This window comes from Alosa alosa, chromosome 4, assembly GCF_017589495.1.
Source record: "Alosa alosa isolate M-15738 ecotype Scorff River chromosome 4, AALO_Geno_1.1, whole genome shotgun sequence".
NCBI classification, from domain to species: domain Eukaryota; kingdom Metazoa; phylum Chordata; class Actinopteri; order Clupeiformes; family Clupeidae; genus Alosa; species Alosa alosa.
The window spans coordinates 7,034,460-7,044,072 of record NC_063192.1 but is presented as its reverse complement, the minus strand read 5'-3'; the positions used below and the strand labels follow the sequence as shown (position 1 = coordinate 7,044,072).

At 44.1% G+C, this 9,613-nt stretch overlaps 1 protein-coding gene across 1 annotated transcript in view; it reads left to right on the top strand.

The window, feature by feature from the left end:
• The first annotated feature begins 3,578 nt into the window (after positions 1 to 3,578).
• Positions 3,579 to 9,613, top strand: part of LOC125292838 — a 56,824-nt gene continuing 50,789 nt past the window's right edge. Inside the window, exon 1 of the mRNA XM_048240294.1 lies at positions 3,579 to 4,094. The gene's annotated coding sequence lies outside the window, so the exon portion shown is untranslated. The remainder of the gene's footprint in view (positions 4,095 to 9,613) is intronic.

Below are 9,613 nucleotides of genomic sequence, written 5' to 3'. Positions count from 1 at the left end.
ATTTTTTTCCAGGAGCACTTGTGTGCCCAAGTTAAACATTTTTGGAGCAGACAAAAATCTGGAGGCACAGTCAGTTCTGTACTGAACTTACACATAATGTAACTTACACTGCAGTTAAACATGCCAGTGCACCAATTGCAAAGATTAAGAATGACTGACAACATTTACAGGAAACAAGATTTTAAAGAACATTAGTGCCTACTTTATTTTTAGTCCGTTCTATTATTCTACATTTTGTTAATTTAATGTAAAATAATATAATGCATTGCCATATTTGCATTTAGCCTGTATATGAAGTAGGCTATCCTGCCAAATATAGGTCCCTAGGCCAATTTATTTATTTGTGAATCCACCTGTAGCTAATCCAAATATGCCCACGGTGACCTATCTGCATACTGCCCAATACTACTACTAAAACCGTGAATTTTCTTTCACAAAACCCAACATTGTCTAATCAATGATATTTATATTTATTTGAAATATCTGCATTGATGGGGGCAGTAGGCAAATGGTATGCATACAGTACTTTCGTTTTGCACTTCAGCTTGTATTTGGTGTAAAACAAACAAGCATACATGGAAGCCTGGAGTTGTTTGAAGAAAACTGGAGTATTACGGGAGGCTACTTTTGTGACTGTTTGCTTAAGCTAGCCTATATTTTGCATATTGCAGCCAATACGTCAACTGGGCTAAAAGGCATGTTACCTTTTCCTTCTCTCACTGCATTCTCAGAATCTCATCCTGTTCCTCATATATCCGATGAATTCGGTGGATTGAAGAAATTAGTTCTACTTTGCATCTTGGCAGGCTAGTCTAACTTTCCGCTTTTTCTGCGACCCTTGAATTTAATAGAAGCAACTAGCAAGTCACAACGCGAAACTGCGAAAACATTGATGGGAGGTGTAGTTTTTATGCTGCATTGGCGACGTGATTTTATGGTTCGCACCAGTAATGTTTCGCGATGTTGCGGTGTATTTTGTAGACAAACATTGACTTGGTTAAAAGTCATTCGCACCAGTGCGCCTAAATATTTTTTTGCACTCGCACGCTATTATTTTATGTGTGAGTGAAATGGGCGCACTGTAGAGCCCTGTTTAGTGTCGGGTGAAAACTAAAGGAGCACAATAAAAGGTAAAGAGAAGATGAATAGAAGATGCCGTTGCTGGCGCTCCACCGGAAATAAATGTGCTGGCTGAAAAAGCCTTCCGTGGCATATTAGGTGTCGCCACCAACGTCATAAATTTGACGTCATAAACGTGAATTTCCGAATGTGCCCCATCTGGGGAGTATTGAATATTATTGCTGATTGTGCTCTATAGTGTATGAAAGGCTAATCCACAGGGCAGCATTATTTAGATTTAGAAGATAATTTAAATAACCTGCCAAGTATATCCACGTCTTGAGCTTGTTACATGAGGTAAGTCTGCACAGTATTACTGTAAATGCACTTGAAAAGTCAATGAACACCAGCCTGGCAAGGCTCCTTGATTTCTCCAGGTGCATATGGACATTGTGCAGCAGTCAGAACAGCGTCATCAACCCCTCTGTCCAAACATGTGGGCTTGCTGTTTTTGGGCACTGGACAGATGATAGAAGACTTCCAGAGGGCAGGGACGGACTGCTGTGCTAATGAGCAGTTGAAAAGCTTGCAGAAAACCCCTGAGAGTTGCCTGGAGCAGGTCTTCAGGAGGCAGCCTGATATGTTATCTGGCCCAGATACTTTACTGGGATCTACTCTTTGGAAGACTTTCTCCACATCCTCCCTCTTTATTACTCTTTATTAGTGCCTCATTTGAGAGCTTAGTTATAAGCACCTTCCTCTGCGGAAAAGTCTCTCTGCTAAAATCTGTTAGCCTGGTGGAGGACTTTGTGCAGTGGTGCAAACTCAATCACCTTCAACTCAACACTTCAAAGACCAAGGAGATGGTGGTGGATTTCCGCAGGTCTAAGCCCGCTCTGCTACCAGTCTCCATTGATGGGGTCAATGTGGAGGTGTAAGCACCTACAAGTATCTGGGTCTCCACCTGGACAATAAACTGGACTGGTCAGCCAACACTGACGCACTCTACAAGAAAGGGCAGAGCAGGCTGTACTTCCTGAGGAGGCTTCCGTCCTTCAATGTGTGCAGCTAAGCTCCTCAGGATGTTCTACCAGTCTGTTGTTGCCAGCGTCCTCTTCTATGCAGTGGTACTGTATGCTGGGGAGGAAGCACAAAGAAGAAGGATGCTGGGCGACTTAGTATAAGTATATATTCTCTTTTGATCCCGTGAGGGAAATTTGGTCTCTGCATTTATCCCAATCCGTGAATTAGTGAAACACACACAGCACACAGTGTACACACAGTGAGGTGAAGCACACACTAATCCCGCCACAGTGAGCTGCCTGCATCAACAGCGGCGCTCGGGGAGCCTTGCTCAAGGGCCCTTCAGCCGTGCCTACTGGTCGGGGTTTGAACCGGCAACCCTCCGGTTACAGGTCCGAAGTGCTAACCAGTAGGCCACGGCTGTCCCAACTTGACAGGCTGGTAACGAAAGCCGGCTCTGTAGTGGGAGCTGAACTGGAGTGCATCACTTCAATATCTGACAAAAGGACCCTGAACAAACTGATCAACATCTTGGACAATGAGTGTCATCCACTCCACAGCACTATTGTAAAGCAGAAGAGCCTGATCAGCTGGAGACTTCGCTCACTGCCTTGCACAACAGACAGACTGAGGAAGTCATTTGTCCCCAGGGCAATTGAACTATTCAATGCTACACTTAAGGGAATAGGAGAGATAGACTTCTCCGCATAGTCTGCCTGCCTCTCCACCCTCTCCATGTTTGGGCACTGTCTGTCCACTAGCCACTTTTTACCACTGTCTTACTGCCTCACTGTTTGCGTGCTATATTAGCACATATGCATAACCCCTCCCTCCATGCCACAGCCGGATTGTGGCCACACTTATACCTTTTCTTAATATAGTTATATATATAAATATATATATATATATTATATATATAGGCCTATAGAGAGAGAGAGATATAGATAGATAGATAGATAGATAGATAGATATAGTTTTTTTATATTACCTTGCCTACTCTTTGATATGTTCATATTTATTTTATGCTGGTCTCTTGACTTTATTCTTGCACTGTTGCACTGTTGGACTTACTCATTTGCACCATCACCATGACACTCACTCACACAGAGCACCTATGCACAGAGAATCACAGGCTCAGACAGTCCCTGCCTCAGTCATTGCAAGCACCTCTTGATTAATCACCCACTATGTGGATACTGTTTTTAGAATTGATTTAGATTAAGTGTTATATGTGTAAGCACCTGCAAAATTGACGTTTTTCAGTATGCTTAATAACCTTGTACTACCCTTTTGTTACTGTATGAATTTACTCCATGTACCAGAATGCTTTGTAATTTACTTGCTTCTGTGATTTACAACATTCTATACATGTGCACCAATCAAATGTCTTTGTCTGTTTTGCTTTTATTTGAAATTTATACTCCGCCAATGATTATTTGTTATTTGTTTATACCCGCGAAATCGCGGGTAATGTGAAGGTTCCATCTCCTCAGAGAGGAGAAGGCTCAGGCGTTCCAGTCTGCCCGGAGTGAAGAGAGGTCACTGTTTCTCCTGCTCCGCCTGTCAGTGCTGTTCGGTGGCGACTTAGCGGTGCTTTTATGTACCCCGGCCCACGAACGGTGAACTGTGCGAGTGGGTCACGTTCATTGTGATCGGTTTGGAGTGGACTGACTTCGTGTCTCTCGTCGGGTTGTTGTTCAACTTCTTACTGTTTTGCTAGTGCTACAGGTCGTTAGCTACTAGCTACTCTAGCTCTTGTTGCAGTTTTCCTTCAGAGACTAACTCATTTATACCTCCGGTGCTGGACCCACTGGAGCTACCCGACCCTCTGAAGGACGACTGTTACCTCCGGTGCTGGGCCCACCGGAGCTACACCTCCCCGAGGACGACTGCTTCTCCGCCGGTGCTGAGCCCACCGGAGGACCAACCGCCCTGCTACTGCTGGTGTCGCTGCTACATTGGCTAGCTCAAGGCAGCTGCTTGCCTCCCGTCTGCGCCTGGACAACGGACTCGTAAGATAATTTTGACTTTTGAATTCAATAAGAGTTTTACTTATTGTAAGGCATCTTATCAAGACAAATTTGCTTAAAGGCACCCTTAGGAGGTTTTTTTTACCTTAACTAAAATCATTTTGATGGCACAAAACCTCATAACATGACGAATGGCACTTCTGCCATTGTTTTAGCGGCCCTCTATAGGCGATTACCGACCCAGCAACTTTCTGTGTTCGGGTAGGAACACTGCCCTTATTTGTAATGGCAAATGTTCAAAGACATTTCCTGTATGACAAAACTAATGAGACGCAGTAGTCAAATGTGGTTTTGGCCCATTCTTCTAAACAGATACATAACAGTCTAGATAATCTTGAAGATTCCAGGGGTTCCTCTTGTGAATGTTGACCTCAAGAACAAGTGTTGGATTTAAGTCAGGGCCTTGATTTCCTTTCTCTGCTTTGGATCATTGTCCTGCTGGAAGGTCTAGCCATGTCTCATCCTCATCATCCTGGTGGATGGTAAGATTCTCCCGGAAAAAAATGACTCCATTCATCATTCTTTCAATTGTATGATGTCTGCCAGTACCATGACATGAAAAACAGACCCACACCATGATGACTCCACCTCCAAACCTCACTGTTGGTATTTTTAGGGTGATGTACAGTACAGTGCCATATCTCCTCCAAACATGTTGTATAGGATGACATGCCTGGCCAGACTACATTCTCTCAGTATTTCATAGGCTTGTCCAAATGTTGTGTAGCAAACTTTAAACAAGCTTCAACATGTTTTTCTTCAGTAATAGAGTCGTGCGGGGCAGTGTTGGGGAAATTACTTTTAAAAAGTAGTGTTTGCTCATTACTCGTTACTTCTTAAACAATTAATCCATTACTTTACTTAGTTACCCTCTATGGAAAGTAACTTTTTACGTTACTTGTTACTTTTACATTACTTTTATGTTATTCGACTTTTGGGCAGAACCCAATATCTGTTCCTACTGTAAATGTGTAGGCCTACATAAAATTCTACTATGGAGGACATAACAGGTATTTCTTTTGTGCTTTTTATTGTAAAAAAGCACAATATTTCAAATATGACAAAAAATGTCCCCCCCCAATATACGGACATAGAAAAATGAAGAAAGAAAAAAAACGCTATAGGCTACTATAGGAAACCAACAAGCACCACCATCTGAAATGTAATCAAATGTAAATAACGCACAAATTAGTAGCCTAGTGATGGTTCCAGAGAGACAATATCACAAAAGCTACTGGTACAATTCTCAAAAAACTTGTTGGAATGGTGTAGCACAGGCTACGGACATTTAATTAATTTTTGTAGCCTATCAGACTGAAAGGGATTTTTGAAGCATTTTCCATACTGTAGCCTATTTTCTTGCAATGATAGCGAAAGTGAAACTTAGTGCCCTTTTAGTTTAATTGATGAATTTGTGCGTGCCTGTGTCATTCATTTCTTTCACGTCTTACAACATAAATAATGCATTCATATGCTAGGAGTAATGTCAGAAATTAACCTGAGGTGTGAGGTGAGTCAGACAGAAGAGGGGCCTGTCTTAGTAGCATATTTCTGAATCCTGTCCCTTTCAAACTATGTTAAAATTGTGTGATTAGCCATCAGCATAATAAAATCAAAATACAAATACAAAATTGTATTAGGCTATAGGTCTAAACCTATGAGTCTAAGCCTTAGTTTACAACCCTTTAGGTGTAAGTAATTACTGTAGTCAAAGAGCCATTGCATTCTGTGTATTATCGAGGCTAACAAAGATACTTTAGTTTGTAGTAATTTATTTTAAAAATATATAAATTTTGGAGACAAAGAGTCATACCACAGGTCTATTACCCATGACATGACTGTTGACATCATGACTACAGCCTTGATTAATGGAGAATATATTAGCTGTCTTTGAGGAAATAATGTTACGCTCAAAACAGTCCTGCAAAGCCTCTGCACAAGAGCTGTCCCATTCCCTTACTGTTTTCTTAAATACTTCCTCCCGTTGTAGCTGAGTTGTATATGCAGGTATCAGGTGTATCAGCAGTGCTTAGTGGTTTTTTCCCCCTCGCTGTGTATGCATTTTTTTTTTAACATTGCCATAACAGAGATCAAAAGTGTTCTTGCCCCAGGTGGCACATATTTGTTCCACATCTGGTGTGCACAGGGGCGGACCTGGACACTTTGAGGCCCAAGGCAAAGGATTCCAAGGCCCCTCCGATATAATATTTTTTTATGGTCATTGAATAATGTTCAACCGTGAATCTTCTGGGTGGTTTATCTGCATTTTTGGGGAATTCAAAGTTATTAATTTGCACGGGGCCTTTTTTTAACGATTTCAACTCGCTCTGCATCTCTTATGGTGTCTTGCCATAACACAGGGTCGTCACTGTAGTGCTAGGTATTAGGGCTACTCACGTTACTGGTTTCGTTGTACCCAAAGCTTCTGCTACTGAAATGGTGTCCGTAGCAGCACCACCAGCACCAGTGCGGACTTTGGCAGTGACAGTGATCTTGTCCTTCACGACTGTTTCACTTAGATCAACATCATAATCATCATCATCATCATCAGTAGAAGAATATGTAGTGCAAGTTGTCGGTGGTGGTGCATCAGTGCCACAGCTACTGCAGCTAGCATTAGCTACACCACCTAGCTCAGCAGATGTTGCAGATGTTGTTGCATCACTGTCCAAATTACTTTCTTCCGTGGAAGAATTCTTCGACTGGAAGAATTTGGTTAATTTAGGCAATTTCTTTCTAAATTCTTCCTCCTCCCTCTTTCTTTTTCGTTTATCACTTCTGGAAACGTTTCATGGCTGCTGTCATTCGCTCAACTCCACCTCACCAAGACCTCGTTCAGACTAGCTAGTTGCTGGTATGGTGACAGGAAGCGGACCTGCACTGCAGTCATTTGATCTTATGATGAGTTTATGAGCAACCATGAGGCAAAATATTTTTTTCAATCTTTATTATGGATTAGAATATATTGTTTGGATGCGTGATCATTTATTAAAAAAAAAAAAAACGATATGGGGATGACGAGGCCCCCTGGTGGCCGAGGCCCCAGGCAGTTGCCTGACCATGCCTAATGGCAGCATGTTTCTCTAATGTTAAACTGATCTACTCAATGCCTTATTTACAGTGTATATCTGTATCTATGTATACACAGACCGCCCCCACATCTTTTCCCACTATGGCGCCGTCTCTATCCACACGAAGTGGCACCCCAAAGTTTTTCAGGTAGATTTCTGTGCAAATCTTCTGTCTTCATACCTGTACTAAATGTCTCCTGACTTTCGAAAGGGCCCTATCTTTTGGAAAAATGTGCATGAAGTGTGATATTGAGGGTATTCAAAACGTTTTTTCATATGGTATCAGTCACTATTTCCTCTTCACATCAGTTTATTAATGTTTTCCCACAACAAATGACCATGACAATAATAAGTTTAAAACAAGGCGTGTTTGTATTTTTGTGTCATTTTCAAGCAACTTAAGGTTACTCACGTAACCCCGGTTCTCTGATAGCATGAGTGAGGTATCTCACTATGGGACAACCCCTCATAAAGTTCCCAGAAGCCATTATTTCATTCGCCAGCCACCATTGGCTGGACGACTGACGTATAGCGGCGTGGAGGAGGTACTTCCTCCTCCCCTTATATTCCCACGCGCTAAGCGTCATTGCTTCAGTCTAGCTAACCAACCTCTTTCGCCACCGCAAGGGGAGTAGGTGGTCTGGTGATACCTCACTCATGCTATCAGAGAACGGGGTTATGTGAGTAACCTTAAGTTCTCTTTCAAGCATTCATTCGGTATCTCACTATGGGATATCGTGACTCCCCGGATTGCCAGACAAGTTTGCGCATCCCCAACAACATCAGTGCCCCGGCGTCCCAGTGCCTAACACTGAATGTGCCAAAGTCGGGCAGTGACATCAAGTCTGTAAAACCTGACAAACATTGTCGGGTTTGCCCAACACGCTACCAAGCATACATCCTCTATGGGGAAGCCCTGAAATAAAGCCCATGATGTCGACATTCCTCGAGTGGAATGGGCTCAAGTAAACCGACTGGGGTTGTAACCCCTTGTCAGATAGGCCAGGGCAATAGCCACAATCCATTGTGATAGGCGGCTGCTTAGTGGCGGTCTACCCAGATGTGACTTTGCACAAGACACAAACAGCTGTTCCGCTTTTCCTTAACTCCGCTGTTTTGTCCGCGTCGCGCATAGCGCCCTGACCGGACAGAGCGCATTCAGCGCTTCCTGCTCGAGGCGAAGGCGGTGGGTTAAGCATAAAAATATTTCAATCGGCCCGACCACGACAGTGGCGGGTTGAAAACCGGAATGAACGCTGGGTTGGGTTTTAATACAACCCTTGAGTCACCCGGGAAAAATTGCATACAGGCTGTATTCACAGATAGGGCATGAATATAAACTACGCGTTTAGTCGTAGCCAAAGTCACCAACAAAGCCGTCTTGAGTGAGAGCACTTTAAAGATCAACTGTTGTAATGGCTCGAAGGGAGGGCGAGACAGAACATCAAAACCATCGGCAGATCCATGAAGGGGCCAGTGGTTTAGAAACGGGCCGGGCGTCGAGCCCCTTTTTCATAAATTGGCGTATGAGAGGGTGCTGGCCAGCTGTTTTGTCCCCAAAGCCTACATGGCAGGCCGAGATGGCAGCCAGGTAAACTTTGACAGTGGAGAAGGACTTGTTTTATCCAGTAAGTCTTGCAGAAACGTAAGGATAACGTCCACAGAGCACTGGAAGGCTATCGTCCCTGTTTTAATACACCAGTCATTAAATACACGCCATTTGCTATCATACAACGTCCCAGTTGATGGCGCCCTAAGCGCTCTGAATGGTCGCTATGACATTGCAGGGCAGTCCTGCAGCTGTCAGATTCAGCCTTTCACGGGCCAGACCCAGAGGGCCAGGCGCTCTGGATGAGGGTGAAATATTTCCCTGTTCGCTTGGGACAGCAGGTCCCGGGGGGGCAGCGGCCACGGTGGGGAGTGGAGTAGCGGGATTATTTCTGCTAGCCAAGGTTTCCCTGGCCAGCTGGGCTCTGAGAATGAGTGAGAGGCTCTGTGTTCAAGCACCCTGGCGGCGTTGGAGTGATCAGTTCCAACGGAGGGAAGGCATAGAGCAGGACGTGTGGCCACTGGTGTGCCAAAGCATCTATCCCTAACGGGCTTTCTGATGGCAAGGGGAGAAAAACATCGGACATTGCGCATTCTCCTCTGAGGCTTAATAAGTCCACTTTCGCCGACCCGTTCAAGTAAACCAGATTTGAGCCACCACATCGCTGTGGAGTTTCCAGTCTTCGTGGCGGGGTTGCCCCTGGATAATAAATCTGCACCCAAATTCAATACACCGGGGGCGTGTGTGGCTTTCAATGACAGGAGCCATGTGCTGCTCCATAAGATCAGTCTGTGTGCCAACGTGAGCATATGACGAGACCTCAGTCCCCCCTGCTTGTTGACATAAGCCACCACAGTGGTTTTCACAGTAGCCCCCCTGCG